This window comes from Chelonus insularis, unplaced genomic scaffold, assembly GCF_013357705.1.
Source record: "Chelonus insularis isolate UGA/USDA-ARS -01 unplaced genomic scaffold, ASM1335770v1 contig_146_pilon, whole genome shotgun sequence".
In the NCBI taxonomy this organism is placed as follows: Eukaryota; Metazoa; Arthropoda; class Insecta; order Hymenoptera; family Braconidae; genus Chelonus; species Chelonus insularis.
Genome location: NW_023276387.1, coordinates 678,851 through 696,279, shown reverse-complemented (window position 1 = coordinate 696,279; position 17,429 = coordinate 678,851). Strand labels below are relative to the sequence as shown.

Below are 17,429 nucleotides of genomic sequence, written 5' to 3'. Positions count from 1 at the left end.
AGTGTTTCAAATCGACAAGATTCCAGAGCACGATTTCGGCCAATTATTGTATCCCGAATGCGGTCAGGAGGATAAAAAGAGGGATGAAGCGATAAAAACATTAATGCCAATGCTTGAATCGTATGATGGTAGGATGCATTGTTCTCGTCGTTAAATATAAGTAGAAGCCAACCCTGGCTGCTCAAGATCTTGAGTAAATCTGCATACAAATACACTTGAGTATAAGGAAATGACTTCCATAGATGTAAATACACAAATGGAGTAAACAAAAAATATTTAAACAAAAAAAAAATGTTCCTTAGCATGTCGTACATTTCCTTCATTTTAAATACAACGAAAGGAACAAAAAATAACTATCAATTGATTATTATTTATTTAGTTGTATATCCAGGAGATTAATTCCTGATCTTTGTAGCAGATTTAAGCCAAGCATATATACATATATACATGATAGATAAATATAATATTGGATACATTTGAACATTTGAAATACTACATAACTCAACGTTATTCAAGCTTATCATTCTGTTGGCACGTATGAATGATTAGCATACTAGCTCTTTTCTCTTTACACGTTTTATTAACTCTCGGCCATTGATTTGCCTCTTCACCCAACAGAGAGGCTCAGTGTTTCGTTCTCTCACTGAAGAGAAAAGAATTTTTTTTATTTTCATGAAAAAAATAACGGATTTTTTTGTAATATGTTTGAAATATTTGTTTTGTTAGGGATTTTTTTTTCTATTTCTATTGGGAGGATTTTAAGAGAAAGTTTGTTTATTTGTAAAAGTTGTTTGTAAGAAATAAAATTAAATATTGAATTAAAATATGCTAATTTATTTAGTTTAGTAATATTTATTTATTTTTTTCATTTATGATCGTAGTTGCAATTTTAGATTGATGTTATCTAATGTTTTAAATATGTAATCGTTCATTTTGAATATTTAAATGCATTAAAATTATTTAACAATATGTTAAATTATAATAACAATATTTAACTATAATATAAATATATTTATAATTACAATTAAATTATAAATATATATTATGATATATACTGTATATATTTAATTGTAATTAATTAATCATCATAATAATTATGGTTCGTGTTGATGTGCAGTTAATTGTCAGATGAATTTTAGTGATTGAGGTAATGTGACTGAAATAAAAGCAGGGTTGAAAATAAAAATATTGCCAAGAGTCTAAAGGGGGGTTGTCATGAGAATAAAAGAGGGTCCAGTTGTCGGATCAAAGGACAGTTTTTACTTTCCATTGGGCTCAATACCCGGTCGTAAGGAGAGAAAAGAGTCGACCGGAGATTTCTCATTTCCAGGTAATTAATTTACAATGATGCCACCGGAGCTTTATATAAGCAAGGGGAGAATCCTTGTTTCGAGGGTTACTTATGACCTTAATCTTCCATCAGGTACTTCTCACCCATTTCAAGTGATTAGAGTTATGCAAAAGCTCTAGTAAATCGAATTAACGTCTGATATATATCATCTCTCATTATTTATTCATCGTCTTCGAGCTTTTTTACTACTCTGAATTTTTTTTCTCAATATTATTACATGGAGAAATTCTTCTTCATTGTATTATCTTTCAAATGAAATTAGTCTTTAGTCGATAACTTCAGTGGTTCTCGAGATACCAAAAACGACCAGACATATGTACGTACGTACATATATTTAAATTTTTTATATGCTTTTAAATTACGAACAGTTTTGAAACTAATTTTTTTAATGCCCTTTCATTGTTTAACATTTGTTGTAAGATAGTTCGAGTTACAATATATGTAACATTAATTATTTTATAAATAAAAAAAAAATTTTTTTACTCGTAATAAATTAAATCCCCATGAGCAAAAAAATTTGAGCGAAAGAAAAAAAGGGTCAATTTTATAAGTAAACTGAAAGTGCTTATTACTGGGGCTGGGATGTGAGTGAGAATACTCGAAGCACATGAGAACAACCAAAAATGTTGAGTAAGAAAGTGTATGTGTACCTGACACTTACATCCATTCATATATATAGGTGCATCGTTGGTCATTAAAGTAAGTCGTTTTAAATTACAACCTACGGTCGACGCGCCGACTGACATAGACTGATTGCACACTACTACGTGTATGTTTTTGTCATTGAATAATTATTGTCTTATATATGTATCTATATATTTATATACACACATATCATAAGAACAATAACAACAAAACGAAGAAAAAAATTAAATTTGTATTCTCAGCTTTAAGCGCGGGAGGAGTTTTCACGGAGAAAATTTTTATCTACCGTCAATTATAAGCTCATTGAATGGTGCACTTGGGTAGCATCATTTTCATCTAAATTATAGGGGTATGTTGTTTTTTTAAATTCCACGAATAAATAATGTGTAATGATACCTTAATCATCAGGAATATTTTTACCGTATTATCAACTTTATTTTACATTAAAATGCAATTTTAATAAAAACAAAATTCTTATCCGTTGCATCAGATAATATTTCTATATTCAATGTTAATTAATGATCATTTATATTATAATTAATAATTAATAGTTAATAACTATAATTAATTATTAATAATTAATGTCCACAAGATATCGTAATAATAAAAAATATAGCGCAGGGGTTTTTTTTTATATCTGAATATATTCTAAATATCTTTTGGATTCATTATATTCATCTCTCAGATCTATTTTGGGTACACAAGATTTCCGTATAAGATCAGATAATATTATGTTTTATTAATTAAGTATTATTGCTAATTAATAATAAACTATCATCATTGTTATTAAAAAAAAAAATTACATAGGTATTAATAAATTAAAATCCCCAGAAAAAAATGTTAAGAAGTAAAATTATCTCTCTGAAATATAATCACATGAATCCCAAATGAGATTCTTAATTGAAATGAGAAAAAAATCCGGATGTGAGCCGGAAAATGACAATCACTCTGACGATTGAGTTCTGTGTCTGAAGTCGATAATGAAAAATGGGGCTAACTTATGGGGCGGTGTATTCAGTCTCTCACCTTTGGACTCTGATTATCTTGAAAGAGAAAAGACGAAAAAAAAATTCAAAAAATGCTAAACAAGAAAAGAGAGAAAAATTTGTGTAAAAGAGAGAAAGAGAAGACGAGAAAAAAAAATAAATAGAGAGAATATGTCATACTCTCGAATTTTTATTGGTTGTTAGACGCGCTCGAGTGAAGGCAAATGCAATACACCACACACTGTCGGCTACATCTATAGATGCCTTTTGAATAGACCCTTTGAATTACCGAGGCCGCTTGTGTTTTCTATAGAATAATATACAGTATTAGTCAAAAATAATCCTACACCTTTTTGTCTGCGAAATGACTATTTCCATATCATTTCAACAGAAATAACCAACTTCAAACCGATTTAAATACACAAATGAAAAATACAATCCGGACACAGTGCTTCCCTCTACCGGATTTTCAATTAATATCTCCAAAGAGAAGCTTTTTAATTAAACAAATTAATGAGGTTCTATTCAAAATAGATTACAGCTGATGATTAATAAGACATTGAAGTAATTTTGGACAGGACTGTACACTTGTAGGTGTACATAATATATTCCCTGTATGAATAGATATATGTGATATTATATTCAGAGCATCGAGCTGTGAGTTGTCTCCGAAAGTTGCATTTGTGTCCACCAGAGTGAAAAGCGTTTTGTAAAAAAAGAAGTAACATCTCTTTGGTGGTAATTTTTAATTATGGCCAGGCGAATAGTAAAAGTGTATTAAAAGAGATGAAAATGAATAAGAAAATGAGTAGGCTAAAGCCTTATAATATTGCATACAATTTAATTAATGACCTCCTCGAAACAAATTTGCCTGCATTATTAGCACATTCATATGTTGGTAGGGGCCGCCCAGTAGCTAACATTACGTATATTATATATCTTTTACTACTATCCTCGTGTCCCTCCTCACAAAGCCACTATTGTAAGAGTCGCCTTCTTGATTCATAAAAGCCGTCTGTTCTTGTATGCAGCTTCAAATAATTCAATTCACCCAATACTTCCTCCTATAGTTAATATTCACAGCTCGTCTTTGCTCTGCACTTTAACACTATCTTTTCATCTAAATAAAGACTATACGTATTTTTGTACTCTATCAAATTATTTTTTTATTTCTGCTCCAGAATGCTGACTTTTTTTTCAAGTAATTAATCATCCAAAGTCTTTAGTGATAATGAAATATTAACTTCAAGACAGTGATTATCCAAAAGATTTTTTTTTATTAATACTCTAATATATTGGGAGCATGATTGGATGATAATTTAAATTTTTCAAAAAACCCATTATTTCACTTGTGATGGTAACAAAATATTATCCAACCCCCATTGGATAATTTTTTCTTTTTTTTTTTTTTTTGAATTTTTAAAAATTCCCAGCATCCGCATGAGGTCCAAAGATCTTGAAGAGTTAAACCGTCACTTGCGTAATTTCGCAGTTACGTACTAATTGCATTAGAAAACTATTGTGAGAGAGGATAAAAGAAGATGTTACTTCACCAAAATACATGCATATATGTATATATATCTGTCAGAACATAAGATGATGACGCATGTATGTCCTTAAACTCAAATAGTGTATATAAAAAAATAATAATAATAATATGGTGGCATAGACTTACTTGGTAAATTTTTCACCTGGTCAAACAAAGTCCACCGATGGTTTAGCGTTGTCATTGTGTTTGCATTATTATGTTAATCACAAAAAAAGGCGGTGACAATGCGTCAACCTTAATTTAGGAAGCGACTTGAAAGGAACATGTAGCTGAACAAATATTAACTAAGCAAATCATTAGTTTCTTCTTCTCCCTCGTCACCTCCCCCTCCTCCTCTCTTTTTTCTCTTCTTTTATTCTTTACTTCAGTGACACTTAACCTGCACACACGGAAATTATCCAAGATTAATATGTCATAGTTTTTTTTTTTTCAATGCCTGAAGTATTATGTAATCAATAATATTGTTGTTTACTCAGTGTTTTGAACAGATTCACAGCTGGTGATCGTAATTGGGTCGATAAAAAAATATTTCTTCAAGAGATACGTCTTTATTGAGATGTAGGCAATAACTTGATAGTGATTTTGAACCCATAATCAGGTTTTTATACTCATTTTTTGACATTTAATTGAATTTCGAAGATCTTTTTTATTTCCATAAAATGAGAGTTATTAAACTTGGCTTTTTGAGGCTAATAAAAAATATTTCCTCGATAGATAAATTTTTCGTAAGTATTGGATGTTATAGAGAAGACTTTGAAGAATATTTTGAGCCTGAAACCAGATTTTTATTGCAATTTTTCTTAAAGATATGAATTTTTAAAGATTGATTGATTTTTAACCAAAAAACTAGCATTTATTTCTCAAAATATTCTAATAAAAAAAATATTAATTCAAGGATTTAATTTTTTTTTGGATTAAAATATTTATTTTCCGTGATGCTGTGAGCAGAAGACATTGAGCAACAAGAGAAAAAAAAATAAATAAAAAAGGAGAAGGAACTGAAGATGCTGAATGTTGAACAGGCAACAATAAGTCATTGAGAATAATCAGCAAAGTAATGACCGGTATATTAATTAAAGAAAAAAAAATAATAGTAAGTGGTTGACAGTGCTCACACACGTGTTATCAATGAGTATACGATGCACTAACAACGTTACGATGAACAGTAGGTACACGTCAAGTGTTTCACGAGAGAAGAGACGAGTCATAAGGTGCTCAAGTTGGTGGTAGCAATCGACTGTTCATGTGTCCTGCAGACATTCTACTGGCCTTACTCAAGCTTTCTTTTAGGCTTTAGGTAGTAGTCGGTGTAACGCAATTACGATTGTTGTTTGAATGAACAATCAAGCACCCTACAGACGCGCCCCAATCATTCAATTTATGTTCAATCGACTTTTGCTCCCTTCTCCACGCTTCCCCTCTAATTCTTTCAACGTTCTTCAGGCTTTTCTCTCTACCACCCTACGCCGATATCGAATCGCGAAACAACCCCGGAAACTAATCGACGTAGTACTAGAATATTGTGTGTCGCATACTAACAAAGTATGATTTTACTTTGGAAAACTTGTTCTTATTTCCTGGCACTGACAGGCTGCTGTATTACGCCAGAAAGAAAGCTAATAACGTCGTCAACTTTACTTGGAAAGAAAACAATTGTGTAACTCACAAAACACCACAACTCTATATGTTACTCACATACAGAAGCATGATTAAACTTATTATGTTGTACAATTACAAGAAAAATTTTATTTCATTCAAACGAGAAAAAGAAAAAAATATTCAAACAATTTAACAAAGCATAGAGTTGATCAATTATTCAAACAATAAAAAAAAAAAGATTCAATAAATTTAAGCAGTATAGTTAGCTAATTATTCAAACAATAAAAAAGAAATCACTAGCATCATTGGAACGTATTTCATGTGGGTTTGTTGATTAATGTAAAAGAATGTCTCAGCGGGATAAATAATAGAAAAGAAAAAAAAAATAAGAAGGAGAAGTGATATGGTTGTTTTTGACTAATACTGTATTTGATTTAAGATAGAGATAGAACTAAAAGAGAAAGGCTTATTCTCCGTCTTACTCGGTGTATAGATGAGGAAGAGGAAAAGAGGCGCGCAATAAAGGGAGGGGCGTATTAGTAGCAAAGTGAACCGAGCAACGGGTGAATGGCCTCTCGCGTCCTTGCGAGCCACCTGACCATGCTGCCGCCACCACTCGGACTTTCCAGCATCCTGCCACAGAGAGGAGAGTAGACCAGACAACCTAACCAAGCTCCTGCCGTGATACTCTCCAACTCTCCAACTAACCGGCTCACCCACCTCAACTCCTACCTGACCGATTGGACCTCATCCTCCGTCGTCTCATTTATTTATTTAGCATCCGAAAAAATTCTTCTTTTATGCGTTGAGTATTAATACAAATGTAATCTCAAGTGTTTCATGCCATTGCCAGCCAGCCAATCTCTCTCTCTTTCTTTACTGCATTAGTGCTACTGAAGCTCCTCTTGCATCTCACTGTTACCTCAGGCTATCTTCAACCCGTGTTGCTTGCGTGAATACTAGCCGAGATCGAAGGAGATCTGCCTATTTATAGATCAGACCACCTGCAGCTTCCGACAGTTACAGCATCTCTTCTCTCTTTTTTTTATTCGCTTTTCTTTTTCCCGCTCTCGAGCAATGCCCTCGTATATTATTACACCTAAATTCATTGTAATCTAGGGTTTTACGGCCTTTAGGTTGGTTATTAATTTTTTTCTAATTGATTTGATGACATTCTCTTCATATAATTGGAGTAATATTTTTTTGAATGAAAAACAATCACCTATTTTTTATAATCTAGGGTTATTTATTATTTAAAATTGGTAATAAATTGTTTGGATAAGTTTATTAGGGTTATTTAAATTTTAAAAAAATTATTTCGGTAATAAATTTTATCGTACATTATCTAGGATTTTTTTTTATTTTTAAAGAAATATTATTTCACATCATGGCATAGAAGAAATGGTATATGGATTAATTTTTTATTTTAATCTAGGGATTTGTAGTTGTATAAAGTTGTCAGCAATGTTTTAAGTTTGTATTCTAGTGACTTTTTAGTGAAAACCTCAAGTTAAATTTTTTCTTAAATTTTTTCGAGTTTATTTCAATGTTTTAGTGAGTTTCCAAATTATTAATGACGACCGGAAGTGAACTATATACTAATCTAGTTAGAGGAAGAACTTCCCAATGACTACGGATATCCCGCGACGGTGGGTGGAACCAGCCCGGCCGTAAGGACAATTATTTGGCGAGAGATATCATCTCCGTAAGTAAACCACTACCAACAAACAAAAAATTAAAAATTCCCTAGCACAATAAACCAAAAAAAAAAAAATACCTAGTTAAATATTCGTTCAATATATCAGTGGATTTCATTTCGGATTAATCGAAAAGCAACAAATAAAAAGCTTACTGTTGAAAATAAAAATGATTAGAAGCGAATGATGATATGAAAAGGGAACAAAAAAAAGAACCGAAAAAAATAGGTAAAAAGACGCACAGCGTGAGACTAGAGTCGAAGGGAGTTCCGGTGGAGACGATAATCGAATGCACGGGGGAATCCGGTGTTTGCTGAGGTCGTAGAGAGGCAGAGGGGCGCGATATCTAATCGGCAAAAGACGTGGCTGAGAGTCTGAGAGGAGGTATAAAGTGAAAAGAGAGTATGAGTGTAGATCTCGTGGCCTGGACATGGGGCTCACCTGCTCGCACACACGCTAAAAGTCTAAAAGACAAGCTTAAAACTCAAGAAGGACTCTCACACGTCCGATTTTACCAAGCTCCAACACACATACTTGACTACAGGACATTCCAGTCGCTCGTTATACTCTCTATAGTACTCTGTGATGTGTACGTTTATCGGTTTATATATACCTTTACCAAGAGAGACAAGTTAGCAATGCTAGTATTGACCATACACTAACACGAGAATGTGTTGTTGTATAATGCAGCCATTGATAGCCGTCCTCTCTTTCACGCACGCGATCTGTTGCAGTCGTGGCAACTCGTGTCCGGTGACAGCGTCCAGTGTCCAGTCTCCCTCCTGGTGAGTGTCCACAAGATTTATTTTCCCATGCAATGTGTGCGCGGGTTGGCACCGTGAAAAGTCAAAGCCCCAGCCAACCTTGTCTCTTTCCCCATACTCATTCCTTCTCTACTTAACCAATTGCGATACACACGCTAACCGATCCAGAATAACTCACCATTATTGTAATAAATGTTGATTTGAGAATTATCAAATCTTCTTCTCCAGCACACTCTCATCAAATCCAATGATTCATGAATCTTCTGACTCGAATGCTCTATTTGGACATCAGAGTCATGTATGCTTAGGTAAATAGAAGCAGTATCGATGGTGATAGGTGTCGTAGCTTCAGATGATAAGCTATTGTTGTCCAGAGGGGAGATAACGTATTTACAGGCATCACCAGTGTTATTTTAAACTTTTTTTTTCCTGGGCTATTCATCATTCTTACGGCATTCGAAACCAGTGGTTGACATCGTTTTGAATGTCATCGTAAACTTGGTAGTAATCATTTATCGATATAAAAATTTATTTATTGTTTAAACAATGATTTAATTAATTTACTTAATTGTTAAATTTTAAATCATTTTTGGTGTTATTTTAGAATTTTTTTCTGGCGTTATAATTATTCAAAAGACTTTCAAAACCAGTGTTTGGAATCGCTAAAAGTACCATCTTTAACATGGTAGTATTATTTTATCGATAAAAAATTTTTTTCATTGTTTAAACAATGATTAAACAAAAAGCTTGAATAGTTTAAAAATTGACCGATTTCAGTATTAATTATTCATCACTTGAAATATGATAAAATAACTCAATGCATGTGTTTCATAGCAGAAACATTATCTGCATTCTTCTTTTCTTTGAAATACTCAACACGAATATGCACGCGTGAACTCACCATTAATCTTGAAGAGCAAACTAGAAAGTATAGTTTGTGAGAGAGAAAGAGAAATACGGGTTTTTCCATGCCGAGTTATACAGCATGAGTACAAAGGGGTCGTGGCTTTGTAACGAGAATCCTTTATCAAGAGGATGAGAATATAGGCGGCAACAGCGCAATAATAAAACTACGCGAGAGAATCTCTGGGTGTCATCCGCGTGAGCGTATAAACTTAGCAGACTTAACGTATGTTCTCTCGCTGGTGCATAGAATATACAGATACACACAGAAAGCACAGAGCATCAGAGAAGAGTACACAAGGGAAAAAAGACCAGGGAAAATAGAGAAAGGGAGGTGAAAATGTTGCTGAAGAAGAAACGTACGCTTTTGTCGGTGAACGCGCCATTATACGACATCCGGCCAGTGAGAGAGCAAAGAGATACAGATACATACACTAATCATCGTTAAAACGACGAGTATATACACGACTTTCGTCTTGTTTCGTACCTATACAGCCTTTCGAAATCTGTATTTCCGCATGAAAAAATTTCGACTCGTTATTTTGTCGCTATATTTAATACACCTACACTACATCAATTTTATTAATTATTTGTTGGGGAATACAAAAGTCCAATAAACATCATCAGTTTTTTTTTATATACTTGTGATAGTATCAATTATCAACAGATTATTTCCTTTTTCTAAATTTTAAAAAGCATATAAGAGATTATTTAAATATTACTACACTGTGAATTTTCAGATTATTACCAAATTTCTTTTGATGTAATTATTTTTTATGTGTTTAAATTTTTAATGTTATATATTCAATCTTTCTTTTTTTTTTATTCATTATTTTATTTTTTTGATAATTAAAAATTATCTTTAATTATTGTGAAAAAAAAATACAAAACAATTTTAAATAAAATAAATTCAGATATTTATCTTTAATACAATAACAAGCTTGCTTTGCTGAATTTATTTTTATATTTTCACCACAGTATTTAAAATTAATAGAAGAATAAAAATTAATTTATTGAGCTTCAAAGCTCATTTTTGAAAAAATAACTAGACATAATTTTCCACTAAATGATAAGCTTTTGAGTCGAAACATAGCAAAAAATATTGAGTCGAGAAGGAAAGGAAAAAAAACAGCTAAATAAGACGAACTGAAAAAAATGTAAATTTTGATGGTGCAGGGGTCGGTGGATTTAAAATGTATGTCTCTGCGTATAGGGCTGGTGATGCCCACGTCTACATTCTCTTTTGCATTAAAACGCGAACGTGCTCAAAGAGAAATAATGTCTCTCTGATTACTCGGCTGAGTGAAGCTGACTGCCCTCCACCACCCCTCGGTCCGATTTCCGGACCGACTCTTCGTGAGACCGTGGATTAAAATGATGTTTGCGTGAAAGCCAAATGCTTTACAAACTTTATCTTCTGAAGTGAGTCGTATTAGTCTTCCCTTTTATCTCTTATCTCCAGTGCCTGGCGTCTGTTTGTATTCCTAATTTCTCTCAAAGAACGACGGTGCACTGTCCCGTGTATTATTATCCGATCTTATCTTTTACTTTCTTTATTTATTTATACGTGAAAATAATCAGTTACTGTGACGAAAAAAATTTTATTACTTATCCTAATTACGTTTGTTTCATTATTATTCATTATTTAAATCAACAAATGCTTTTTACTATTTTTTTCACTACCTCGCATTGAATCATAACCAAAAAAAAAAACTTCACTCAATAAATTCAACAATAATTAAAATTAAATAAAATAAAATTATTGTAAATAAATATTGAGAATTTCGTGCTCCAAATAATTTAATGAGTTTTGCAATTAAAGTTTCACCGGGACTGTACTTGAATTCTTCTTAAAACCTACAGTCATTCAAATGGTTAAAATAAGACCTACTTAAGGCCTCATTTAATCCTATTTATGGTTTTATTGAACCTAATTGAAATAAACTATAATTCATTTTAAAAAAGACTGTCATCAATAATTCTCTTTTTATTCGATAAAAACAACACAAAAGGCTTTCCCGAATTGTAATGCAATATTTGGTACTATTTTTTTTACACCTTTAAACTCCATCATTAAAATTCATTTTGTTATCAAACCAACCCAACTAAAAGTGATTTCCCTCCTCAAAGATAACAACAATCGATCAACATAAGTAGAGAAAAAAAATCATCATGGAATGGTCTGACTAATTTAGGGGAGAAACTAATTAAAAGGCGGAAGGTCTTTTTAAAAAAGTTATGTTGCTTTGACCGATTTGCAAACAGGACTGGTGTGTGGTGAATGCGGGAGAATCGACGAGGGTGGGCTGAAGGGTGACAAGGGAGAGAGAGAGAGACGGAGTAGGATAGAAATAAAAATGAAGGGGGGGAAGACTGCTGTTTGGGTCCAAAAGGGACATGAAACAGAGAGATTTTGTTCTCTGGGGAGCAGTCAAAGCGCGTGGCCCTTACCATGACGATCTGAGCATCAAACGAGTCTATGCTTATGTTGCTGCTGGGATGCTCTCTGGCATGTAGACGATAGTGGGGAGAACATAGGGAAGGTAAGAAGGGAGAAACGTGTACATTCGACGCCACTCGATCGTATCTATATCTCTTCCTACTTACGATGCGCCACGACAACCTAATGTATAATCATACACGTCGACTTGATATATATCTAGATAGAATATACGAGAAGTAGACACTTTGTATCAACTAAATCAAGTGGAGATGGTGGGGAGCGAGAGACTTATTTATTTATTTATTCATTTTAAATTGTTATTAATTAAGACTGTTATGGGAGACGAGTAAATGTGATTTATCTTAATTATTGTGGCTTTTAAGTGGACAGAAGTAAATGATGACGAGATTGGTGTTTGTATTCATCATTTGTTGGAGAGAGTTTTCTGATTAATTTCAAATGATCTTTAAATTTCTAAATTCATTTTTTATAACGGACTTTTTTATTATTATTTATTTTTCATTTTCATTACAATATTTTTGAGGTTAAATGAAATTATCATTAGATGTTTGACAATCATTTCCATTAGTGTATTAAGCCTTTTGAAATTTTTTAAACCCATTTTGTGGATAAATAATGAACTCTATAGGGAATGGTGGGGTAAGATAGGGACTTGGAATTTTTCATAAATATGAGTTGTATCCCAAGTATAAATAATGTGAATTAATTAATACTAACAACATTCAATTTATATTGACACAATTAGACTAATATTCACAATATTTTATTTTTTGCAGTTAATATAAAAGTTCAAAATTAGATAAAACTTCATGAAAAAAAAAACTTAGAACATTTGCAGTGACATCGTATCATCAGTTTTAGTACAATCACTGTCTTACCTCATCTTCTCCCACAGCTTGAATAAAAAAACAATAATGAAAAAAAATCGTTTAATAATTTATAATGATTTTTTGTTAATGAGAAAAAATGAATTGTAACACAACATGAATTTAATTATAGATAAGCTAATCCAGGAGCGAGTTCTAAAGCTTGTTTTAAGTGTATATATCAACAAAATGTCAACAAATATCAAATTAATGAATTTATCAATAATATAGTACTGATACCGAAAAATAACCAAAATAAAAAGAACGAACACTTTATGGACGAATGGACGCGTAATTGCATAGGATTTTCTCAGAGTTATGAAACAGTTGGTGGCGCAAAGAGTAGGCGTTTTAGCAGCTTTACAACTCGTGAATACTTAAAGTGTGTGTTTAACCAAAAGCCTACAATTTAATGCTAATTTTATGTAGAAAATGACTCCTGCTTATTGCTGCTTGCACTACTTCCTCTTTTTATCTCTCTTAGTTTTATAACTGTCGGTTGAATGTAATTATTTTTTTACGCACTCGAGTCATTGTTAGACGACAAACAAGGGTGATAGGAAGGTATTGGAGACCCTAATACTATTTTTTTTTCTTCAAGTATTGCCAATATGACCTCGAGGGAGCAGCAATTTATAAATAATTGATCTGCGTCCGGTAAAAAATGAATTACGTCTCCCTGTACAATATGAAGAGTTGCTTTACAGTAAAACGAGGAGAGCATACCCGCGAGACACAACTTACGCAGCAAAAGGGATGTTGAGGAAGCGTAACATAAGCCACATCAATTTTGCAATTGGAGAATTTTATGTCGCCCGGACGTCATATATTATGAATAACGTGGCCACCCTAGTGTTATTTTGCTTCTTCATTGCATATCCGACAAATTTTCGTCGGTTTAGAGCTTTTTTGTCAGGCAATACTCATTGATTATTTATCACCAAAATGTTTTAATGCAGAACATTTCAGATTGTTGTCAAATACAATGCAGATCGAAGTGTTTTATTTAAATGCATAAATCATTTTTTTTTAATTTCGCATTTAATTTCATTTTGATTCAATCATTAATTTTAAAATTAATATCTTATTACTTTGTTGTGTAAAGACCTTCACACAATTGAATTAAATAAAAATAACAATTGGGCTAAAAATTACGGCTACGCATGAATATAATTGTTCGATAAACAAATTAATAATTCAATTGTATTCCAACGATAATCGTAGTCAATGAAATGCTCTTAATTCGCTGACGGCCTTGAACAATTTTTTAAAGAGATTATACAATACGTGACACACATTATGATGTAATGGAGTGGCGTTGATTTATCGAATTATTTGCATTTGCCAATTGAATGATTAAATAATTGAATCTAAACCATATATTTTTTTTAATTCTTTTCAACACAAAACATTAAAAAAAAAAATGTTCCAGCGTTAGCCAGGATATTGATTGGTATAAAATGAGGACGAAGATGAGAGTAACTTTCACCAGAGATTAATTAGTCAAGTGAAAAATATCTCTGTGGAATTTATAAATACCATCCACATGTAAAATCTCTTGTTGGCTCATATATGAACGATCTCGAGACTTTACAATGTTAATATTCAAGTAGTTGATATATTGCAGCACAATGGCTCGATTACAGTTCAGATTCGTACTTATAAATGGACAACAATAGGCGCAAGGACGTGGGACTGACTCTCGGCATCTTTTGATGCCTCTTATTGGTACATAGAAAAAGTCTTGTTGCTTGTAAGCAATCAGATATTACGAGAATTCAAAGGGATTATAAGTTTTTTCATTTTGTTTCTATATTATTTATACAATGTTAGGTTTAATTCTGTCTTATTTCTCAGCTGATCGCTGATAAACACTGATCTAATCATCGACCTTTAAATGGAAGAGTTTGAGATCGCTAAAAATATGATCTCTTATAAGCAATAATTATTTTTGGAAAAATAAAATAATTCCTCATGCATTTAATCGAGTTCCATTGGACTGTCTAGATGCAAAAGGAGTTCCGCAGCTTTGAAAGTCAAAAGTGGTAGTAAATAAATTTTTTTCGGACAAATGAGGTAAATGGGATTGTTAATCATACTCTTGGCGATTCCAAATGCACCTTATGAGCCAACTTTGCATTACTAGATTGTTAGATATGATCAGTTGAACAGAGCAAGAAGGTTTAGAGCTTTTTGACATCTAGCAGCTGATGATCTACTTGATATTTAAAAGCCTAAATGGATTTGAAAAAAATTTTTTTCTGCAAAACTAATAGTTTGCTCTTCAAGATCGTCTTCTTGCCGATTCCAAACACTCCTAGGAGAAGGTTTTTCGCTGGTTAGTTTGCTAGATATAACTCACCAAAGACATGATCAACATTTCGAGCATCTCTATAAATGTACCTGTACGATGGGACACTGTAAGTAGTTGGTACTTGGGAATGAGCCTTTTTGGTTGTATTTCACAAGTAAATGCAACGATAACGACCGGTTCGCGCTTGGGTAAAGGCAGAACTTGACGACGGAAAGCAGCAAAGAAGTCTTGAGAGTGAGACCGAGCGAGAATGAGAGAAAGAATTGAACGCTCGTTCAAGTTGGTCGGGACCATCTATCATGCAGCTGTTGCCTCCATTGTGTTGTTAGTCTTACGTTACGTCTCTTGGTGGACCCTACTATACGCACTGACTACCATGCGTGGACCGAGTGTGCAACATGTGTTTGTCCCCCTTGTCTTTCTTACTCTTTTTATCTCTCATTGCTGCTTTATCTATCTTCAACTTTTTTTCTCGCTCTTCGCGTTATTCTTCATGTCGAAGGACGTGCTCTCAAGTATGTACGGAAATGCCTGGTTTGCATTTCAACAGAGATTTTCGTTTGAAAAAATCATTTAATTCTATTCAATGTTGAGCTGGCATTTCAAAGGCTATTTTTTTCACTAACGAATTCAACTACAAAGTCTCTCTCACCAATGCTTCAAATCTTTGTCGGGATTCTCCGCTTTGTACTTTGTAGATACATGCTAGACCCTTTCAAGGTTAACACATCTTGACTTTAACATTTTTTAATAGAGGAATTATTTTTTGTTGGTTTGTGATGCTTCTTAACACCAATAGGCTCCATTTAATCCTAATTTCTTGCTTTTAATTTTAATATCTCCTGATTTTATTATCAAATTCGATTTCTTGGGCATTGGAGATCATCATTAGCATCATCTCCAAGGCATGAGCATCAAGTTAGGAAAGGAAAAAATTTTTTTGGGGCAAATTGAGACTTTTAGGCATTTTCTAATGACGTTCCATTGTTGATGAAATTAGTTTTTGATCTTCAGTAACTTCAAATGGCAATAAAAAAAATTTTTTACCCAAAAATGGATGATGTAGTTTTGTTGTTCACCCTTTTGGCGATTCCAAATGCATCCTATTGAACGTTTTTGGTCAATAAACAACGAAGATGTGACTAAGAATAGACAGAGGTATGATGATCCAAAGAATGAAAAAAACTGCTTGGATAAGCAATTTGAAAAAAAAAATATTTAATGCATAAATTAATGTAAAAAATAAGATCAGATAGCTAGGATGTAGTTGAGAGTATTCTCCACAAATAACATAGTAACAAAAAAACCCGTATCTCTGTTAGTTTCCGAGATATCAGCAAAAGAAGAAAAGAAGGGAAAATGTTAACTTCACTGGACTTTGTCTGGTAGAAATAAAATTAAAAGCAATTTATATTGATATTGATATTGTGTGAGAGGCGTATTACAAGTGAGTTGGTAGCAGAATCGTACAAGCAGGTAGTACACGGAAGGAGATATGCACAGTGTCGCTATCTCAGCAATAAATTGTGCGTTGGATCGTCGTGAGTTTTTTTTTCTATCATTTTTTTTTTTGTGTTATTTTTACGTCTCCCCTCGTTCCTTTTCCCATGATCACAAGTACTTGTGTGCTTCCATGCCACTGGCTGACCAACGACAGCGGCTTCCTTCCTCTTCTTGGCCACTTTTTGCCCCCTTTCGATCGTCCGCGACTTCTCATCGGCTATCGAGACACACAACTGGATGCACAATACCAAGGGAGATGACTTGAACAGCACCAGACACATAACAACCATTGAGTCAAGCAACCAAGCGGCAAGAAGTGCGTCCTGCTTTCACACAATCCAATGTGGGATCGAGAAAGTAGCCGGTCGTCCGCCTTTATACATACCAATGGAATAGAAAGCCAGATAAGTTTATAGGTAATCGGAATCGTAAAGATTCCAACAAATTAACAGAATCACAACAAGACGATACGTACAATAACATTTTCTATTATATCAGATTTCATTTACGACTTGAAATTGAATATTAGAATTTCATTGCGATATTTTTATTCATCGTTTCTAGCTGTTGTTGAGCTTCTGTTTCTGCTCAGTTGACTTAGCATTGGTTTATTACAGCAAATAATGAAGCATAAAATTTTTATTTGACTTTTGGGTCATAATGATCTATTTTTGATGATCACTGACATTTATTGAAACATCTAAGACCATTAAGTTTAATAGGAAAAATTTTTTGGACCTCTGAGAACATCATGGACCAGTTCTGGTTGATCATTAATATTGATGAAA

General features: G+C 33.0%; 1 protein-coding gene across 1 annotated transcript in view; it reads left to right on the top strand.

Annotated features, from left to right (window-relative positions):
- Sox102F (transcription factor Sox102F) overlaps window positions 1-17,429 on the top strand; it is an 85,940-nt gene that overhangs the window by 8,103 nt on the left and 60,408 nt on the right. Inside the window, exon 2 of the mRNA XM_035077889.1 lies at window positions 7,742-7,835. The gene's annotated coding sequence lies outside the window, so the exon portion shown is untranslated. The remainder of the gene's footprint in view (window positions 1-7,741; window positions 7,836-17,429) is intronic.